Consider the following 17239-nt stretch of genomic DNA (forward strand, 5'->3'; position numbering starts at 1 on the left):
ATTCAAAGACAGCTATATTTATGTAATACCGGCAGTGTGTGCCAGCCAGTGTACTACTGCTCCCAGCAGACACAGTAACCCTGTTAGCGTCCATACATGCTGTCTGTTCACCGCTCCTCCATGCTGAGATACACATGCACTTGCTACAACTGAGGCCGCAGTGTCTGCCCGTAGGGTGGCGTGTGCTCCCTTTCTGATATTTATAAGGAAAGTGCATGTTCTAATAAGAGGGAGACATTCTATTTATCCGTGTACCTGACCCCGGCTTGTGTTCCTGTTCTTTGACCTATAATCCCTATTCGGATATCCCGCTCCTGACCCGGCTCCCGGCCCTGACTAGATGACTGACTACCTTGGCCTGTATTCAGACACTGCTCCTGCCTGACCCTTTCAGACTTGTTTTATAGACTCTATTCTGCCTGGCCAGCCATCACCTATTTCAGGTTAGGTGAAACAATCTTGTGAATGTTAGTTTAGGCAGTGCTTTACAATTTACCTAGTTGTCATACAAAATTTCCATTGAATACCATTTATGCCACATATGGCCAGGCATTTACCAGTCCCACATCTAAGTGCTGCACCCATTACTCACAATTTTCACTGACATGGGATGTGAACATGTTTCAGAAGTGCTGCAGAGTTTCACATGTGTCACTGCTGGCCCTGTGAGAGATCTGAGAAGATCAGATAGACTTGCTGCACGTGAGTCTATCTGACAGTTCTAGGTGTTTCCTTTCAGTTTGTGGTTGTGGGCGGGATCCCACCTCTCCACAGGTTCTGCTCGTTTGCTGGTTAGAGGCTCTATTTCAGTCTGCCTATGACTTCTCACCATGCGGTAGATATTTCCTTCTGGAGTTCCTGCTGGTTGTTTGTGGATCCCTTGTTCCTCACTCTTCCCAAGCTAAGTTCTGCTTTTTCTCTGTGTTTGTATCAGTCTAGGTCTCAGGGAGACGCTGGCCCCTTCACTGTGGAAGGTACCGGCAGTCTCATTCCCCGTTCCCTAATCTAGGGTTTGCTACAGTATTAGCAGGGTCTAGGTACGAGTGTATGTGTTCGTCCACCATCAGGGCTTGCACATACGGTCAGGAGTCGGGGAGAGACTCAGGGAATGCTAGGAGGTAACCATCTCTCCCTCACTAGCTTCTAGGCCTAGACTGTTATCCTATGCTGTCTATCTGGTGTACCTGTTATCCACATTACCCCGTGACAACATGCTAATAGACTTGCTGAAAGAAAATCTGCATTTCTGTAACGTGTGTTCGCACCCACAGACTATCCTCTTCTATAATGACACATGTCCTATGCCATCATCGCTGGAACTGTAGGTCATTACGCACTGGTTACTTTCTTTATGCACAACCACAATATGATGGCATGCAAAAGTGTGCCAGCATATAGTTATTGTAAACTAAATCTAAAAGTCCCTATGTGCTATTTTTTAGAAGAAATTATTTACTTTTTTTTTATAATTAGAAATACACTGATTTTTATTTATTTTTTATAATCATAATAAGAAAATCCCTTTATTGTCCCTCAGTGAGGACATTTTGGTATAACAGCAGCAATCACATTCACAACGGGAGCAAAAAAGAGTAATTAGAAATTAAAGAGTAAAAATACAAGAAAAACATAACACGAAATTTACTTAAAAAATTCACTACTGGGTTTCTGGGAACAGCGGTGGTTATAAATAAAACGGTTAATTACATGCAATATATAACATTTGGTAACCCTCTGTGGGTAATAACATGGATTTACCATACACACTTCAATTAGGAAGTACCACATTTGTTGCAAATATATATTCTCACCATTCTCCTCAAACTTCACACCTCTTATGATGGAATCGCCCACCAACAGCTGCTTACTATCAATCCTCACCTTCTCCTTTTTGTCTTTGGCTGCAGTCTTACATACTTTAGGCATGGGAGATGATTGTTTCTCACCCACTGTGCTTGAGCCATCCTCCATGTTGCTCTTGCACTCTGAAAGTGCTGCAAATGAATTATGGAGAGCCACAGACTGTGGGACATGCCTTCTATCCACAACTCTCAGTCTACCAGAACCTACAGTAACCCATCTCCCTATTCTAGGGGGCCTCTGTGGCAGTGGCATTGCAATGTTCTCAGCCTGAGTTTGTTTAGTGGTTAAATTTGTTGTATGTATGTGTGTGTATATGTGTATGTGTGTGTGTGTGTATATATATATATATATATATATATATATATATATATATATATATATATATATATATATATAATTTTTAGTGCAAGAAGATAGTTGGCCGACTCAAACACACTGAACGTGGTACCACATTCCACAAGCTGAGCATTCCACCATTTGATCTTTAGGGTTGTAAAGCTGACATCAGCAATAGGTGCTTAGTGTAATTTTTATTTATTTATTATAAATTGGTGCGCGTGATTTTGCCAGCATTGAATGGGGGAACATCAAAATTTCTTGGTCTCAAGGCGGTAAACATGAGCTCGCATTTTACTTTGGTCAAAGACCACATCGCTCAACCTCATTCCATACGCCAAACAAACCGCATTTGCTATTGCTCACAGTCATTTGCACCTTTTTGTTTTTGGAATGTTAAGCACTGAGTATTCACCTTTAAAAAAAAATGTATGCAAATCATTTTTTTTTTTTTTTTGTGTTTGTGACAGTAGTTTTTAGCGAGTCATACACTGACATCCAGGAGATACCAGCCAATGTGCTCCTGAATTAATGTTTTCTTTTTGGGTAGCTTGGCCGACTTTATTACGGTATGTGCCAAGAGCAACGTGTCAAATAGACCGAGCACATGAGGGAATTGAACAGAAATGAGATATTGACAAAGTAATTGTTTGCCATCAAGCCACTTGTTCCCTTCAATATCTACCTTATCACGGTAAGTTAATTTGATGCCATTTATTATTTTCCAGGTGTCTTGTCCGATACACTGTCCAAAGCGCTAAACTGGTTTATGGATGTTCTTTTCTCTCCAATATCCCATACATCTTCCCTAAGCATATCCGCTTTGGTACTAACTCTTTGAGAAGATGGATGTTTTGGCCGCCATATGGCAGTGGTTCGAAATTCACGAATGCATCCTTTTTTCCTCTTTGGAGACTCTAAGGCCTCTTTCACCTGAGCGTGACGGATTAGGTCCGGATGCGTTCAGTGAAACTCGCACCTTCTTAGCAACCATCAGTGAAAAACGCATTGCATCCGCACTTGCTTGCGGATGCAATGCGTTTTTCACTGAAGCCCCATTCACTTCTACGGGGCCGGGGCTGCGTGTAAAACGCAGAATATAGAACGTGCTGCGTTTTTCACGCAACACAGAGCTGATGCGTGAGAAAAAATGTGCACAAACCCATTGAAATGAATGGGTCAGGATTCAGAGCGGGTGCTATGCGTTTACGTCACGCATTGCACCCGCGCGGAAAACTTGCTTGTGTGAAAGGGCCCTAACCATGGTAAACCTTTACACTGGTGACCAATCTCTCCAGGTCCTCCTCTGCTTTATTTAAATCGCAAACCTCTTTTATCCGATACAAGGAGTCTACTAGTTAAGTATATGACAATTTCTGATTTTTGTTGTTCGCAATGCTCCCCGACGAGGTGCTAGGTCCAGTTTATCTTCTGCAGGTGGTAATTTTAAGTTTAGAAAATGGGTCTGGCCCTGAAATGTCTCCTTGTTTACTTCTTTTGAAAAACACTGTGTCCAGTGAAAACAGTGGGTTGTGAGTGTAAGACTCGGTCTGTGCCGTCCCCATTCACGGAGGAATTTTAGAATGCAGCATATGTGTTTACATGGAAGTACAAAGTTTCCCCAGTCTTCACACGTGCAGAGTGGAGTTTACCCTCCTGAATTCACGGTGTATGTTTTGCCTTTGAGTCTAACTGTCCACTAGTTCTGTCCACACTCACACAATGCTGGTTAGATCCAGTGTGCTATCCATTCTCTGCATAATGTGGCTGATTATTTCCCTTGGGCAATTCGTTAGAAAACTTGGAATTTCCTGTTTGTACTTCCGGTAATATTCGGAGCTGTGAACATTTAGCTCCACATACCTGGATAATAAATAGATAAATAGTCATTAAAAATGCTAATTGTACATTGCTCTACTTTAAATAAAATATTCGCATTTTAACATCTAAACGGTTTCATGCTGCGAACATCTGCAGCAAATGGGGAGTCCCAATAGTAGACCATTTTGCTTCCCAAAAGAACAAACCGGTGGACTTTTTCTATTCCCTCTCGGCGAAGGATCATCCGGTGAGAGTGGATGCCTTAGCGGGTCCATGGCCGTTGGGTCTGCTCTGTGTGTCCCCCCCCCACCCCTTTCCAGCTCATACCAAAGGTTCTGGCAAAGATAATAGAGGAGCCCATGTCATCCTAGTGGCACCATACTGGTCCAAAAGGCCTTGGCTCTCTCTCCTTCTGAACCTCTCCAAGGGGTACTTCTGGACCCTTCCACAGTCTCCAGACCTTCTCCATCAGGGCCCAGCTTGGCATCCGGCAATCTGCAGACTAAAATTGACAGCGTGGAATTTGAGCGCTACATTTTGAAGTGCAGGGGCTTCTCTGATGCAGTTATCTCCACCCTGCTCTCTAGCAGAAAGCAAGTAACTTCCAATATCTACTGGAGAACTTGGAAAACCTTCATGTCTGTGAAGGTGCTCATTTATCCAGGTCATGGTATGTGACGGTAGTAGAAAATATCCCCGTCAAGCATTCCCTTCTTCCCATAAAAGAAAATCACCCAATATTCCACAAGTAGGAATATCCCTGGAATCGCTGAATAATCCACACATGAGTCAAAACTTAATGCTGGAACAAGACTGATTTACTGGTACACAGAACTCACAATTTATGCAGCATAAAACTCCTCCTCTGGGCCAGGCTAGATAAGTGAGTTTTAACAATACACACAGCTCAATTACCTGCTGGCCAGAACATTTACAATTTTTAACAATTTCAGAAAAGTACTTTCTATCCCACATACAAACATAATCTCAACATCTCTGTTCGGTACACGAATACATTCATTCTTGACATTCGGAACCGACAATATAGACCTTAAAATAGCAGGGAGAGAATTAAACTGAAACGTATAGGCAATTGCATAAAAGTCCTTCACAATGGCCCCCCTTTTTCTCCCTGTTGTACCTTTCCTGGTCCAGTAGGGTTGACAGGTTCAGAGCTTTTAGTCCGAGGTTAAATCCGTTTGGCGTGACAATCCATCGGCATTCCCGTTTTGCTTGCCTGGGCGATAATGAATCGTAAAGTTATAGGGCTGTAAGGCCAAGCTCCAGCGTAGCAAATGGGCGTTGTCCCCTGAAACCCGGTTAAGCCACACCAAGGGGTTGTGATCGGTGATGAGAGTGAACGCCCGGCCATAAAGGTAAGGTGTGAGCTTTTTGAGTGCCCATACCAAGGCCAAACACTCTTTTTCAATGGTGGCATAACTGACCTCCCTTGGCAACAGCTTCCGACTCAGGTATGCCACCGGGTGCTCTCCTCCATCCTCCCCGATCTGGCTTAGTACTGCCCCCAGTCCAAACATTGAAGCGTCTGTGTGGACAATAAATCTTTTGTTAGGATCTGGGGTAACCAACACCGGAGCATTAACCAGAGCAGTCTTTAGTGCTTGGAAAGCCACCTCGCATTCCGGGGACCACAGGACTTGTCGGGGTAGCTTCTTTTTGGTCAAGTCGGTCAGGGGTTTGGCCAGGGCGCTATAGTCGGGTACAAAGCGTCTGTAATAGCTGGCTGTGCCTAAGAAAGCCATGACTTGTGTCTTGGTGTGGGGAGTGGGCCAATTGGCAACGGCCTCGATCTTAGCCGGCTCCGGCTGTTGCTTACCACATCCTACTCGATGGCCCAAATATTGTACCTCCGCCATACCCAAGTGACATTTGTCGGGTTTCAGGGTCAGCCCGGCCCCCCTGATCCTATCTAATACTACCCCTACGTGCTCTAGGTGCGCTTCCCAGGTATCGCTGTGGATGGCGATGTCATCCAGGTAAGCGCATGCAAAGCTCTGGAGACCCCTAAGTAACTGATCCACCATCCGTTGGAAGGTGGCCGGGGCGTTCTTCATCCCGAACGGCATAACCCGGAATTGGTATAGGCCGAACGGGGTGATGAAGGCCGACTTGGGTATGGCATCTTCTGCTAGGGGAATCTGCCAATATCCCTTGCATAGGTCTATTGTGGTCTGATACTTCCCTGCAGAGATACGGTCAAGCAGCTCGTCCATCCGTGGCATCGGATAGGCGTCCGTAACTGTCTTGTCGTTGAGGCGCCGGTAATCTACACAGAAGCGGGTTGTCCCATCCTTCTTTGGCACTAAGACTACTGGCGAGGCCCAAGGACTTTCTGAGGGTTCGATTACGCCTAGCCGAAGCATCTCATCTATTTCCTTCCGCATCCCTTCCCGGACTGCTTCGGGGATACGGTAGGGAGGCTGTCTCAGGGGTGCCTGTCCTGGAGTCTCTACCTTGTGTATGGCTAGGAGTGTGTATCCAGGCTCCTGAGAGAATGTGGCCTGTTTTGTTTCTAGTAAGCAGACAGCTTGAGCCCGCTCTTGCGGCTCCAACTGTTCACCTAGCTGGACTTTCTTTATCTGGGTCATACCTTCGTTACTGCCCAATAGGTCAGGAAGGGGTAGGGTCTCTGTGTCTTCTCCTGCTGGTGCACAGATAGCGGCTACCTCCTCTGCCCGTTCCTGATAGGCCTTGAGCATGTTGATGTGAAAGGTTCGTTTCACATCTTCATCCTCGCAACTGGCTATTGTGTAGGTAGTGTCGCATATCTGTCCTATAACTTTATAGGGGCCCTGCCAGGCGGCCTGGAGCTTGTCTGTTCGGACCGGCCTTAATACCATGACCTTTTGGCCTATCTGAAAGCTCCGGTGCCTAGCCCGTCGGTCATACCATACCCTCTGGTGCTGTTGGGCCGCCTGGAGGTTCTCTCGCACTGTCTGGGCTAATTCCTCCATGCGGTCCCTCAGCTCCAGGACATAAGGTACAACCGGGGTCCCCTCAATCTCTGTCTGCCCCTCCCAGTTATCTTTGAGATCTAAGGGCCCCCTCACCCGCCTCCCATAGAGAAGTTCGAAAGGTGAGAATCCGGTCGATTCCTGCGGCACCTCTCGGTAGGCAAAGAGAAGGTGTGGCAGGAATCGCTCCCAATCCTTGTATGCCCCCGTGAACGACTTCAACATTTGCTTTAGCGTTCCGTTGAAGCGCTCGCACAGGCCGTTAGTCTGGGGATGGTATGGGGAGCTAGTCAGGGATTTAACTCCACAGGTTTTCCATATCTGCTGGGTTACCTCGGCCGTGAATTGGGTACCTTGGTCGGACAGAACCTCCTTGGGAAAGCCTACTCGGGAAAATACTTTAACTAGGGCCTCTGCTACGGTCTCAGCCTGTATGTTAGAGAGAGCTACCGCTTCGGGCTAACGGGTGGCGTAGTCTACTATGGTGAGTATATACCGCTTGCCGGAACGGCTAGGTTGGGCCAGGGGCCCTATAATGTCCACGGCTACCCTTGTGAACGGTTCTTCAATAATGGGCATGGAAACTAGTTTAGCCTTTGGGTGGTCTCCCTTTTTACCTATACGTTGGCATACCTCGCACGTTTGACAATACGCCCTGACGTCGTCGGACACCCCAGGCCACAAGAAGTTCTGGGTTATCTGATACCCTGTCTTGCGTATTCCCAAATGGCCTGCCAAGGGTATGTCGTGCCCAATCCTCAATAACTCCTGCCGGTATTTCCGGGGAACTACCAGCTGGCGTTTTTGCTTAGGCCTTGGTGTATTACCCCGGGTCTCGGTGAGCCTGTACAAGCGGCCTTTCTCCCAGATAAATTGCTCCTTCTCTAACCCCCCCCTTGGCCCCTCCTGGCTTTCTCTCGATACTTTCTGAGGGAAGGGTCTCCGGTCACCTCCCGCCCAAAGTCCTCTGGGGTGTCCCAGGGTAGGGGTTCTACAGTCAAGGGTAGGTTGGGTTGGCTTACCTGGGTCTCAGTAGGAAGCGGATGGCTCTCGGCAGCGCGACTTTGTGCTCTGGTGGTTACTGCGTGGGCCTCCTGAGCGGGGGTAGAGGCGAACGCCGAAGTCAGGGGGCCAATGTCGTTGCCCAAGATGACTTCAGAAGGTAAGTCTTTCATGACGCCCACATGAACATTGCCAGCTCCCGCACCCCAGTCTAGGTGTACCTGTGCAGTAGGAATATGGTATACTGCCCCCCCTGCCACTCTCACAGCAATTGATTTCCCCGGTTTCTCTGATGCCTTAATAAGGTGTCTTTGTACCAACGTGATGGTTGCCCCACTGTCTCTTAATCCCCGGGCGGTTTTTCCGTTAACCATAACCAGCTGACAATGGTGTTTCCTGTTGTCCGTAATAACAGATTGTACCATGAGGGCTTCGTAAAGGGTGCCCAATGGTTCTTCCTGACCCAGTTCCTGGGGATCCCAAGCTGAGTCTACACAATGGGCTGCTGCTGGTGGGCGGTACCTAGGTCGAGACCAATTTGACCTGGTGTTGTTGTCCATGGGGCAATTCTGCTTGTAGTGACCCAGCTGTTTGCACCGGAAGCAGCATTGTTCATTGTCCTCCTGGCGTGGATAGCGAGGGCTAGATGTCACCAGTCTGTTAGGAGGTTGGTATCTAGCGGCTGGTGGGTGTGAGGGCACCGTTGGTCGTGGAGGTTGTACCCGTGGTGTGACCGGGTTCGTCTTGCGAGTATCCGCATATTCATCCGCCAACTTAGCGGCCTCTGGTAGAGTCATGGGCCTGCGATCTCTCACCCAGTCTTTGACATCCGTCTGGATGTGATCGTAAAATTGTTCCAGGAGCATTAGTTGCAAAATGTCCTCTGCGGTGGTGGCCTGGCTGCTGTTGACCCAGTTAGAGGCCGACAGGGATAACTGGCATGCCCATTCCACGTAAGAGTCTTTCGTGGTTTTGTGTGAGTCCCTGAACTTTTGTCGGTAGGACTCTGGGGTTACTGCATAACGAGCCAGGAGCACTTCTTTAACCCTGGCGTAGCTATGGATCTCCTGCTCTGGCACGGTCCGGAAAGCATCAGAAGCTTTGCCTGACAGTTTGCCTGACAATATTGAGACCCACTCTCCTCTATCTATTCGGTGCAGGTTACATTGTCGCTCAAAATCTGCCAGGTAATTATCAATTTCAGTCTTTTTCATCAAAAGTTTTAAAAGCGCTAAACTGAATCTTCCTCGTGTCTGCTGTACTGTACTCACTGTTTGGAGAATGTGCGGCTGCTTGTTGGACTGCTGCCAATTTTAACTGTAGCTCTGCGTCTCTTATTTGTTTAGCCTCCTCCGCTAACAGGTTCATCACTTTCAGCACCACATCCGCCGTTGGGTTCGGACCGAACCATGCTAGCTTCTCTCTCATTGCCTTGTTGGCTGGTGATTCCTCCTCCTGAATCACTGGTGTCCCCATCTCTTGTACTGCTGGCGTTGCTGCAACCAAGTTCTCCTGGTCTAGCTCCATTAATTCTGCTATAATGAGCCACTTGGTTTTGTTGCTAGCAATCCTTCCACGGATTTCAAGTAGTTCTTTCAGTGTATTTCTTTTAAGCAGGGTGTACCAGCCTTCCATTCACTGTTCCCAGTGTCTGCTTGGAATCCTGGTGTAAAGGAAAGTAGAAGGGAAAATCCCGCTGCTGCCAACCAGTTGGGACGGTAGTAGAAAATATCCCCGTCAAGCATTCCCTTCTTCCCATAAAAGAAAATCACCCAATATTCCACGAGTAGGAATATCCCTGGAATCGCCAAATAATCCACACATGAGTCAAAACTTAATGCTGGAACAAGACTGATTTACTGGTACACAGAACTCACAATTTATGCAGCATAAAACTCCTCCTCTGGGCCAGGCTAGATAAGTGAGTTTTAACAATACACACAGCTCAATTATCCTAAAACTCCTCCTCTGGGCCAGGCTAGATAAGTGAGTTTTAACAATACACACAGCTCAATTATCTGCTGGCCAGAACATTTACAATTTTTAACAATTTTAGAAAAGTACTTTCTATCCCACATACAAACATAATCTCAACATCTCTGTTCGGTACACGAATACATTCATTCTTGACATTCGGAACCGACAATATAGACCTTAAAATAGCAGGGAGAGAATTAAACTGAAACATATAGGCAATTGCATAAAAGTCCTTCACATGGTATATCTGTAAAGAATAAATCAAGGCAACTGGACGTACTGTAGATTTCTTGAAAACGTTTCACTTGTTCTTCCAACGAGCTTTCTCAATTCTGAGTGACTGTGCAAGAATTCTCTGGGAAAAAATATGAAACTGAATCAACATCTGGTATTTATACCCAGCATGGGGTCAGAGGTCATACCCAGCATGGGGTCAAAGGTGTTGATTCCATTATCCTAATTGGAGTCAGTAGGTGATAAAGACTTCCCAGAAAAAGGTGTCAAGACAGCATTGTATGTGGCAGACAATAGATGTCTAACCTTCCCGCCTCTATTCAAGCTTTGCTTCTCCATTTTTACGTAGATGGCCTCTTTTACACCTCGTTTGTACCAATCGGCCTCCTTATCCAAAACACGTACTTGGGTATAATTACCAGATGTTGATTCAGTTACATATTTATTCCCAGAGAATTCTTGTACAGTCACTCAGAATTGAGAAAGCTCGTTGGAAGAACGAGTTAAATGTTTTCAAGAAATCTACAGTAAGTCCAGTTGCCTTGATTTATTCTTTACAGATGTTTGGAAAACCTTCCTTTCATTTGCCAAGGAATCCTGGAATCCCACTCTTCCCCCAGATATGAGGGTAATCCTAGACTTCCTTCAGAAGGGGCTAGATAAAGGTCTTCGTGTCAGTACCATCAAGGTCCAGATTTCAGCCCTTAGTACCTTCTTGGATATGAGATTGGCGGATTTGGATGTGGTCAAGAGGTTCATAAAGGGAGCCAGCAGACTTCACCCAGTTATTAGATCTACGGTTCTGCCTTGGGACCTTAATTTGGTCCTTTCCGTCCTTATGGACCATCCCTTTTGAACCTCTTGAGTCAATCCCCCTAAGGTTGCTGTCCTTTTAAATCTGCTTTTCTCATAGCTATCACCTCAGCTAGGAGAGTGGGAGAGATCCAGGCTCTTTCATGCAGACCTCCATACCTATCCATCCTTGACGACAGAATTATATTAAGACATGAACCCTCATTCTTACCAAAGGTATTCTCAAAATTCCACTGCCAACAGGAGATTTCCTTACCCACCTTCTGCGCACGGGCAAAATCTTCAAAAGAAAGACGTTTCCACCATCTGGATGTACACAGATGCATACTTGTCTATCTGGAAGCCACAAAAGGACTGCGAAAATCCGACCGTCTTCTGGTCCAGTATGCAGGCCAAAATAGGGGGCAGGCAGCATCAAAAATTACTATAGCCACGCTGGATAAGAATGACCGTTGCAATGGCCTATACCATTGCAATGGCCTCCAGAGGGTTTAAAAGCCCATTCAACCAGAGCGATTTCCACCTCTTGGGGAGAATCCGCCTCCTTGTCTTAGATCTGCCAAGCCGCTACATGGTTAAATCCTTCCACCTTTTTCAACCACTATAGGTTGGACGTTCAGTCCAATTCGGATTTGTCGTTCGGACGAAAAGTCCTGTCAGCGGCAGTCTCCCCCCCCCCCCCCCTAATGGATTCCTTTTTTCCTCCTGCTGAAGTGCCGTTATGGGAGGCATACGGAAAAGATGATTACTCTTACCGGTAATTGGATTTTCCGTATAACCTCAACAGCACTGTTTTTTTCCCACCCCTTGTTTGCTTGTATTCTTTTGTCTATAATAACTTTATTCATATCGCCCTACAAATAAAAGGTTACTTCTTCAGCATCATCCTGGTTCCTTTGGTACTTGCTGGAGAAGGTAATGGGGAGGAGGCATTTTAAACTTCTGCTTTCTACGTCGTTTCCTGTCCCTGGGGGCGGGGTACCCTCCTGCTGAAGTGCCGTTGTGGAGGCTATACTGAAAATCCAATTACCGGTAAGAGTAATTATCTTTTTTTTTTTTATCAAGGAAGGAGGATTTTTACACTTGAAGAAAAAAAAAAAAAAAATATATATATATATATATATATATATATATATACACACTGCTCAAAAAAATAAAGGGAACACAAAAATAACACATCCTAGATCTGAATTAATTAAATATTCTTCTGAAATACTTTGTTCTTTACATAGTTGAATGTGCTGACAACAAAATCACACAAAAATTAAAAAATGGAAATCAAATTTTTGGAGTCACACAAAATTAAAGTGGAAAAACACACTACAGGCTGATCCAACTTTGATGTAATGTCCTTAAAACAAGTCAAAATGAGGCTTAGTAGTGTGTGGCCTCCACGTGCCTGTATGACCTCCCTACAACGCCTGTGCATGCTCCTGATGAGGTGGCGGACGGTCTCCTGAGGGATCTCCTCTCAGACCTGGACTAAAGCATCTGCCAACTCCTGGACAGTCTGTGGTGCAACGTGACGTTGGTGGATAGAGCGAGACATGATGTCCCAGATGTGCTCAATTGGATTCAGGTCTGGGGAACGGGCGGGCCAGTCCATAGCATCAATGCCTTCGTCTTGCAGGAACTGCTGACACACTCAAGCCACATGAGGTCTAGCATTGTCTTGCATTAGGAGGAACCCAGGGCCAACCGCACCAGCATATGGTCTCACAAGGGGTCTGAGGATCTCATCTCGGTACCTAATGGCAGTCAGGCTACCTCTTGCGAGCACATGGAGGGCTGTGCGGCCCTCCAAAGAAATGCCACCCCACACCATTACTGACCCAATGTCAAACCGGTCATGCTGGAGGATGTTGCAGGCAGCAGAACGTTCTCCACGGCGTCTCAAGACTCTGTCACGTGCTCAGTGTGAACCTGCTTTCATCTGTGAAGAGCACAGGGCGCCAGTGGCGAATTTGCCAATCTTGGTGTTCTCTGGAAATGCCAAACGTCCTGCACGGTGTTGGGCTGTAAGCACAACCCCCACCTGTGGACGTCGGGCCCTCATATCACCCTCATGGAGTCTGTTTCTGACCGTTTTAGCAGACACATGCACATTGGTGGCCTGCTGGAGGTCTTTTTACAGGGCTCTGGCAGTGCTCCTCCTGTTCCTCCTTGCACAAAGGCGGAGGTAGCTGTCCTGCTGCTGGGTTGTTGCCCTCCTCCACGTCTCCTGATGTACTGGCCTGTCTCCTGGTAGCGCCTCCATGCTCTGGACACTACGCGGACAGACACAGCAAACCTTCTTGCCACAGCTTGCATTGATGTGCCATCCTGGATAAGCTGCACTACCTGAGCCACTTGTGTAGGTTGTAGACTCCGTCTCTTGCTACCACTAGAGTGAAAGCACCGCCAGCATTCAAAAGTGACAAAAACATCAGCCAGGAAGCATAGGAACTGAGAAGTTGTCTGTGGTCTCCACCTGCAGAACCACTCCTTTATTGGGGGTGTCTTGCTAATTGCCTATAATTTCCACCTGTTGTCTATCCCATTTGCACAACAGCATGTGAAATTGATTGTCACTCAGTGTTGCTTCCTAAGTGGACAGTTTGATTTCAAAGAAGTGTGATTGACTTGGAGTTACATTGTGTTGTTTAAGTGTTCCCTTTATTTTATATATATATATATATATATATATATATATATATATATATATATATATAGAAAAAAAATTCTAATTCTATTTTACACTTACTAGACATCTGGGGGATTTTTACCAGTGCAGAGCCTCCACTGCAGAGCCGGTCTAGGCCTGATTTCTAACATACAGTCCCATTTAAATAACATCATTCCCCCAGTCTTCTCTCACATACAGCCCCATGTAAATCGGTTTTGACTAAATCCCACGACTCAAAGGACCTGGTCCTCCTTAGTCATGGGAAATAGCCGGCTCCACAGTAGCTGTCTATTTCCCATAACGGGTAAGGACCCTTTTGCTCACTAGTGGTCAGGTCCGCCCCAGACCTTTTGGCCCCCTAGTGGTGAGGTCCTGTATAGATACAGTATTTAGCCATGTCACAGTGAATTGGCTATTTCCCATGACTCAGAAGGACCTGGTCCTCACTAATGATGGAGAATGGCCACCTCTATAGCAGCCGTCTGTTTCCTATAATCTGCAGGGACCATTTATTCCCATTTTGTCCTTGACCTGATCCATCATAGTATTTAGCTTCACAGTGAATTGGCTAAATCCCAGTCTCTCCACAAGAACCATTCTAGTAAAGCTTCGGTGACATTATTTCTGTTTGTTTCACTTTGTAGCATTGACTAAATTAATACAGGTGAACGGTGGATAATAAAGTCTTTATAGTTATTTTCTATTTCCCGGACTCCAGAAGGACCTTCTCCATCTATTATATACTGAGAAGGTGTCATGTAGGAGAGGTCCCTCTGAGTGATGGGATATACAGCAGCTAGCTTACATAGAAGTGACTATTTCCCGCACTCCAGAAGGACCTTCTCCTTTTTCATTCTTTTACTAGTGGTTAGGCCGGGATTCCTCTGACACATTAGCGGCACGTATATTCACCGATGATGCACTTTATGAACTCGGCCTTTGTTTCATCTAACAAATATTTAAAAAAACAACCTGAGCTTCTGCAGGACCTACCACTGAAATGTGGTCAACCTTGTCCATTATTAAAGATGTTTTCCGTTATGAGTATTCTTAGGATAGACTCCATACTCCAAAGACATACTGATAGGGACCTTAGATTGTGAGCCCCATTGGGGACAGATGGATGATGATGATGTCTGTAAAGCGATTGCGGAATTTAGTAGCGCTATATAAAATGAATAAAATAATAATAAAATAAATAATCTACGATGCTGTGTACTGCAGCCGCTCTTCAATAGACTTCTATGGTATAGATTGCTCTCCCAGAGAAGTCTATGGTAGAGTGACTCCTTAGTACACGGCACACTTGTATAAACTGGAAAACCCCCTATAAATGTACTATTTCTACGCGTCCAATGCAAATGAATTAGGCAGAATGTGTATCCTTCTAAAAATGAATTTGTAAAATTAACTCCATTTATTCAAAGACAGATATTTATGTAATACCGGCAGTGTGTGCCAGCCAGCGTACTACTGCTCCCAGCAGACACAGTAACCCTGTTGGCGTCCATACATGCTGTCTGTTCACCGCTCCTCCATGCTGAGATACACATGCACTTGCTACAACTGAGGCCGCAGTGTCTGCCCGTAGGGTGGCGTGATATTTATAAGGAAAGTGCATGTTCTAATAAGAGGGAGACATTCTATTTATCCGTGTACCTGACCCCGGCTTGTGTTCCTGTTCTTTGACCTATAATCCCTGTTCAGATATCCCGCTCCTGACCCGGCTACCGGCCCTGACTAGATGACTGACTACCTTGGCCTGTATTCAGACACTGCTCCTGCCTGACCCTTTCAGACTTGTTTTATAGACTCTATTCTGCCTGGCCAGCCATCACCTATTTCAGGTTAGGTGAAGCAATCTTGTGAATGTTAGTTTAGGCAGTGCTTTACAATTTACCTAGTTGTCATACTAAATTTCCATTAAATACCATTTATGCCACACATGGCCAGGCATTTACCAGTCCCACATCTAAGTGCTGCACCCATTACTCACAATTTTACTGACATGGGATGTGAACATGTTTCAGAAGTGCTGCAGAGTTTCACATGTGTCACTGCCGGCCCTGTGAGAGATCTGAGAAGATCAGATAGACTTGCTGCACGTGAGTCTATCTGACAGGTTCTAGGTGTTTCCTTTCAGTTTGTTGTTGTGGGTGGGATCCCACCTCTCCACAGGTTCGGCTCGTTTGCTGGTTAGAGGCTCTATTTCAGTCTGCCTCTGACTTCTCACCATGCGGTAGATATTTTCTTCTGGAGTTCCTGCTGGTTGTTTGTGGATCCTTTGTTCCTCACTCTTCCCAAGCTAAGTTCCGCTTTTTCTCTGTGTTTGTATCAGTCTAGGTCTCAGGGAGACGCTGGCCCCTTCACTGTGGAAGGTACTGGCAGTCTCATTCCCCGTTCCCTAATCTAGGGTTTGCTACAGTATTAGCAGGGTCTAGGTACGAGTGTATGTGTTCGTCCATGTTATGTCCCCTGGACACTCTGTGTCTCTCAGGTACTGCTGGCAATGCTGCCAGTATCTGCTCAGCAAGTTACACACACAGGCCGATGTACTACTTAACCAGAGCAAGGTTTATTACTCGGAACATTATGGCATTCTTACATGGAGGAGTCTTATTCCCAACAGCTTCTGTCCTTATCAGATGTAATCCCTTCTCAGCCTCATGTGTCTGCTTCCAGTTCCCCTCACACCCCGTCTGACTTCCTGGTACAGCTCCTCCTCCCCCATCATGCATCAGGAGAAAGAGGCTAAAGGTCACAGTGATCTATCACAAACATCACAGTCCACCATCAGGGCTTGCACATACTGTCAGGAGTCAGGGAGAGACTCAGGGAATGCTAGGAGGTAACCATCTTTCCCTCACTAGCTTCTAGGCCTAGACTGTTATCCTATGCTGTCTATCTGGTGTACCTGTTATCCACATTACCCCGTGACAACATGCATAATAGACTTGCTGAAAGAAAATCTGCTTTTCTGTAACGTGTGTTCGCACCCACAGACTATCCTCTTCTATAATGACACAATGTCCTCTGCCATCATCGCTGGAACTGTAGGTCATTACGCACTGGTTACTTTCTTTATGCACAACCACAATATGATGGCATGCAAAAGTGTGCCAGCATATAGTTATTGTAAACTAAATCTAAAAGTCCCTATGTGCTATTTTTTAAAAGAAATTATTTACTTTTTTTTTATTATTAGAAATACACAGATTTTTATTTATTTTTTATAATAATAATAAGAAAATCCCTTTATTGTCCCTCAGTGGGGACATTTTGGTATAACAGCAGCAATCACATTCACAACGGGAGCAAAAAAGAGTAATTAGAAATAACATAACACAAAATTTACCGTATTTTTCGCCCTATAAGACGCACCGGCCAATAAGACGCACCTGGGTTTTTGGGGAGGAAAATAAGAAAAAAAATATTTTTAACCAAAAGGTGTGCTTTTGGTGGGTTTGGAACTAATGGTGGTCTGTGGATGGCACTATTACTGGGGATCTGTGACGGACACTGTTATGGGGGATCTGTGGATGACGGGCACTGT

General features: G+C 45.8%; 1 protein-coding gene across 1 annotated transcript in view; it reads right to left on the reverse strand.

The window, feature by feature from the left end:
* Window positions 1-16374, reverse strand: part of LOC120996590 (transmembrane O-methyltransferase homolog) — a 372830-nt gene extending 356456 nt beyond the window's left edge. Inside the window, exon 1 of the mRNA XM_040426621.1 lies at window positions 16292-16374. The gene's annotated coding sequence lies outside the window, so the exon portion shown is untranslated. The remainder of the gene's footprint in view (window positions 1-16291) is intronic.
* Window positions 16375-17239: the final 865 nt, after the last annotated feature.

Source organism: Bufo bufo, chromosome 3 (assembly GCF_905171765.1).
Source record: "Bufo bufo chromosome 3, aBufBuf1.1, whole genome shotgun sequence".
NCBI lineage: Eukaryota > Metazoa > Chordata > Amphibia > Anura > Bufonidae > Bufo > Bufo bufo.